General features: G+C 35.0%; 1 long non-coding RNA gene across 1 annotated transcript; it reads left to right on the top strand.

The window, feature by feature from the left end:
• The first annotated feature begins 3683 nt into the window (after positions 1-3683).
• Positions 3684-4454, top strand: LOC138136946 (uncharacterized). Its single transcript, XR_011161515.1, has 2 exons — positions 3684-4131; positions 4191-4454. It is a non-coding gene; the product is annotated as an uncharacterized lncRNA (long non-coding RNA).
• The last annotated feature ends 1162 nt before the right edge of the window (positions 4455-5616 follow it).

Here is a 5616-nt window from a genome sequence, read left to right as displayed (position 1 = left end):
TTTACTTGATTGGTTATTAAAAAATACTCAAAATTCCTTGAAATTGTCCCAAACACAAACAAATAAAAAAGCCGGATTCCGAATCATTTTTCAATTCCCGCAAAGGTACCTTTGGGGAATTAGTGTTCTTCAAAAGAACCTTTACGTGATATCAATTTTAAGGTTATGTTCTATTGGAAATTGTGTAACAGACTATGCTGGCCTTTCTGAACCTTTTTAAACAGACCTAATTATTTTGAAGTCAAAGTTAACATTGAATTGTTATCAACAGGAATCCTGCTGCAACCCCAATCCTAAAAATGTAAAATATGAAACGGAATCGGGTGACCCCTCTAGTATTTGGCGAAATATTTTTACAACTGTTTTTACTTGATTGATAATTAAAAAATACTCAAAATTCCTTGAAATTATCCCAATCACAAACAAATAAACAAGCCGGATTCCGAATCATTCTTCAATTCCCGCAAAGGTACTTTTGGGGAATTCGTGTTCCTCAAAAGTACCTTTACGTGATATCAATTTTAAGGTTATGTTCTATTGGAAATGATGTTACAGACAATGCTGGCCTTTCTGAGCCTTTTTAAAAAGACCTAATTATTTTGAAGACAAAGTTGTCATTAAATTATTATCAATAGGAATCCCGCTGCAACCCCATTCGTAAATATGTAAAATATGAAACGGAATCGGATGACCCTTCTAGTTTTTGGCGAAATATTTTTACAACCGATTTTACTTGATTGGTGATTAAAAAATACTCAAAATTCCTTGAAATTATCCCAAACACAAATAAATAAAAAAGCCGGATTCCGAATCCTTCTCCAATTCGCGCAAAGGTACTTTTGGGGAATTCGTGTTCCTCAAAAGTACCTTTACGTGATATCAATTTTAAGGTTATGTTCTATTGGAAATTGTGTAACAGACTATGCTGGCCTTTCTGAACCTTTTTAAAAAGACCTAATTATTTTGAAGTCAAAGTTAACATTGAATTGTTATCAACAGGAATCCTGCTGCAACCCCACTCTTAAAAATGTAAAATATGAGACGGAATCGGGTGACCCCTCTAGTATTTGGCGAAATATTTTTACAACCGATTTTACTTGATTGATGATTAAAAAATACTCAAAATTCCTTGAAATTATCCCAATCACAAACGAACAAACAAGCCGGATTCCGGATCATTCTTCAATTCCCGCAAAGGTACTTTTGGGGAATTCGTGTTCCTCAAAAGTACCTTTACGTGATATCCGTTTTAGGAACATGTTTAATTGGAATTGATGTTACAGATTATCCTGGCCTTTCTAAGCCTTTTTAAAAAGACCTAATTATTTTGAAGACAAAGTTGTCATTAAATTATTATCAATAGGAATTCCACTGCAACCCCATTCGTAAATATGTAAAATATGAAACGGAATCGGATGACCCCTCTAGTATTTGGTGAAATATTTTTATAACCGATTTTACTTGATTGGTGATTAAAAAATACTCAAAATCCCTTAAAATTATCCCAGTCACAAACGAAAAAACAAGCCGGATTCCGAATCATTCTTCAATTTCCGCAAAGGTACTTTTAGGGAATTCGTGTTCCTCAAAAGTACCTTTACGTAATATCAATTTTAAGGTTACGTTCTATTTAAAATGATGTTACAGACAATGCTGGCTTTTCTGAGCCTTTTTAAAAATACCTAATTATTTTGAAGACAAGTTTGTCATTAAATTATTATCAATAGGAATCCCGTTGCAACCCCATTCGTAAAAATGTAAAATATGAAACGGAATCGGGTGACCCCTCTAGTATTTGGCGAAATATTTTGATAACCGATTTTACTTGATTGGTGATTAAAAAATACTCAAAATTCCTTGAAATTATCCCAATCACAAACGAATAAACAAGCCGGATTCCGAATCATTCTTCAATTCCCGCAAAGGTACTTTTAGGGAATTCGTGTTCCTCAAAAGTACCTTTACGTGATATCAATTTTAAGGTTACGTTCTATTTAAAATGATGTTACAGGCAATGCTGGCTTTTCTGAGCCTTTTTAAAAAGACCTAATTATTTTGAAGACAAGTTTGTCATTAAATTATTATCAATAGGAATCCCGTTGCAACCCCATTCGTAAAAATGTAAAATATGAAACGGAATCAGGTGACCCCTCTAGTTTTTGGCGAAATATTTTTATAACCGATTTTACTTGATTGGTGATTAAAAAATACTCAAAATTCCTTGAAATTATCCCAAAAACAAATAAATAAAAAAGCCGGATTCCGAATCATTCTCCAATTCCCGCAAAGGTACTTTTGGGGAATTTGTGTTCCTCAAAAGTACCTTTACGTGATATGCCCCTTAGGAGTTTGTTCAATTGGAAATGATGTTACAGACTATGCTGGCCTTTCTGAACCTTTTTAAAAAGACCTAATTACTTTGAAGTCAAAGTTAACATTGAATTGTTATCAACAGGAATCCTGCTGCAACCCCACTCTTAAAAATGTAAAATATGAGACGGAATCGGGTGACCCCTCTAGTATTTGGCGAAATATTTTTACAACCGATTTTACTTGATTGGTGATTAAAAAATACTCAAAATTCCTTGAAATTTTCCCAAACACAAATAAATAAAAAAGCCGGATTCCGAATCATTCTCCAATTCCCGCAAAGGTACTTTTGGGGAATTTGTGTTCCTCAAAAGTACCTTTACGTGATATGCGTTTTAGGAGTATGTTCAATTGGAAATGATGTTACAGACTATGCTGGCCTTTCTGAACCTTTTTAAAAATACCTAATTATTTTGAAGTCAAAGTTAACATTGAATTGTTATCAACAGGAATCCTGCTGCAACCCCACTCTTAAAAATGTAAAATATGAGACTGAATCGGGTGACCCCTCTAGTATTTGGCGAAATATTTTTACAACCGATTTTACTTGATTGGTGATTAAAAAATACTCAAAATTCCTTGAAATTATCCCAAACACAAATAAATAAAAAAGCCGGATTGCGAATCATTTTCCAATTCCCGCAAAGGTACTTTTGGGGAATTTGTGTTCCTCTAAAGTACCTTTACATGATATGCCTTTTAGGAGTATGTTCAATTGGAAATGATGTTACAGACTATGCTGGCCTTTCTGAACCTTTTTAAAAAGACCTAATTATTTTGAAGTCAAAGTTAACATTGAATTGTTATCAACAGGAATCCTGCTGCAACCCCACTCTTAAAAATGTAAAATATGAGACGGAATCGGGTGACCCCTCTAGTATTTGGCGAAATATTTTTACAACCGATTTTACTTGATTGGTGATTAAAAAATAATCAAAATTCCTTGAAATTATCCCAAACACAAATAAATAAAAAAGCCGGATTCCGAATCATTCCCCAATTCCCGCAAAGGTACTTTTGGGGAATTTGTGTTCCTCAAAAGTACCTTTACGTGATATGCGTTTTAGGAGTATGTTCAATTGGAAATGATGTTACAGACTATGCTGGCCTTTCTGAACCTTTTTAAAAAGACCTAATTATTTTGAAGTCAAAGTTAACATTGAATTGTTATCAACAGGAATCCTGCTGCAACCCCACTCTTAAAAATGTAAAATATGAGACGGAATCGGTTGACCCCTCAGTAGAGGGAGTTGGAGAGGGCACGCACCCCCCACCACTTTTTTTGACCTTGACCTCTAAGCCCCCCCCCTGACCTTGATATCCCCACCACTTGGCCTTGATATCCCCACTACTTGACCTAGATATCCCCACCACTTGACCTTGATAATTTCCCCCACCAGTTGACCTCGATATCCCCACCACTTGACCTAGATATCCCCACTACTTGACCTCGATATCCCCGCCACTTGACCTTGATAATTTCCCCCACCAGTTGACCTCGATATCCCCACCACTTGGCCTTGGAATTTTCCCCCACCACTTGACCTCGATATCCCCACCACTTGGCCTTGGAATTTTCCCCCACCACTTGACCTCGATGTCCCCACCACTTGCCCTTGATAAATTCCCCCGCTCCTGATAAAAATCTGTATAAATGTATATTCGTATGGTACGGTTGGTTAAGTGTATTTGATAGGTAGTGATGGCTGGTAAAATGTGGTACCGAATGACGTGTAAAGGTTATGTGGTGTTGACGCAAAGGTTGTATTCGAAATTGGCGACAGAAAAGCTGTTTCTGACTAAAGATGTCATGTGTGAAGGGTGTTTCAAGGAAGATCTGCGCTGTAATGGTTTAAGAGGATCATCGGAGGAGAATGCAGAAAAATTTAATGGGTTTTGCATCGATATGGTGTGTGACGAGAATGAGTTACATGATTTATTGGAGAAATATGGACGAGAGTGTCGGAAATGTAATAAAATATTCTTTACGTTTGTTGAAATTAAACCGGAGGATACATATTTAAAGGAGTTTTTGTTTTTATAACTATTGTTGTAATCTATGAATAAATGAAAATTATTCTAAAGATGGTTTGTTTTAATGTATTATATTATGTATATAGGATGAATGTTTGTGGGAAAAGTGTCAGTTGATGGTGTTCGATTCACTCAACATAATGAAAGTATATAATATGTCCAATAGAAAAAAAGATGTTAAACGTAAGGGTGTTGTCTTGAAGAAAGGAAGTGCTATAGTTAATAAATTGATTGATAAACTTCCGATAGAATTACATCTACCAGGATATAATTTTTGTGGTCCAGGTACAAAGTTGACAAAACGACTTGCTCGAGGTGATAGTGGTGTAAATTTGTTAGATTCGGCTTGTAAAGTTCATGATATAGCCTACTCCGAAACAACAGATTTAAATAAAAGACACGAAGCAGATAAAGTTTTAATTGAGAAAGCAAGAGAACGTCTCAAAGCAAAAGATTCTAGTTTTGGTGAAAAAGCAGCGGCAGCAACAGTGTTGGGTATAATGAAGGCTAAAGTAAAATTAGGAATGGGTTCACGGAAAAGAAGTAAAAGAAGCAAAAAAAGTAAAAGAGGTCGTATATTGGTTGCACCAAAAAGTGGTGGATTTTTACCATTTCTTCTTCCCCTGCTTGGGGCGCTTGGAGCGTTAGGTGGAGGTGCAGCAGGAATCGCGACTGCTGTAAATAAGGCAAAATCCGATAAACAACTGTTGGAAGAAACTCAAAGACATAACAAAGCAATGGAAACCATTTCATCGATTACGAAAGGTAAAGGAATGCGTAAGAAAAGAAAAAAGCGTAGACAAGGAAAAGGACTATATGTTGGACCATATCAATGGTATCAAAAAAACTACCGATAAAATTACCACATCATGCATTGACTAATGTGGAATTATTACGGTATGTAAAAATATTAAATATACCAAATTTTAGAGGAATATTTATGCGTAACGGTTTACCAAAACGTATAAAATCCAAAGAAACCGGTATTATAAACTTGGATGATAAGAATGGACCTGGAACACATTGGACAGCATATATAAAATTAAAAAGTGAAATTTTATATTTTGATAGTATGGGAAACTTACTTCCTCCGAGAGAGGTAATACATTATTTTCAGAGTGATAAAAAACAGAACCGCATAAAATATAATTATGATAGATTTCAAAATTATGATACAAATAACTGTGGACATTTATGTTTAAAATTTTTATA

The sequence above is a fragment of the Tenebrio molitor genome, chromosome 8 (genome assembly GCF_963966145.1).
Source record: "Tenebrio molitor chromosome 8, icTenMoli1.1, whole genome shotgun sequence".
Classification (NCBI taxonomy): domain Eukaryota; kingdom Metazoa; phylum Arthropoda; class Insecta; order Coleoptera; family Tenebrionidae; genus Tenebrio; species Tenebrio molitor.
Note: the sequence above shows the minus strand (reverse complement) of the source record. Positions and strands in the feature narration are given on the sequence as shown.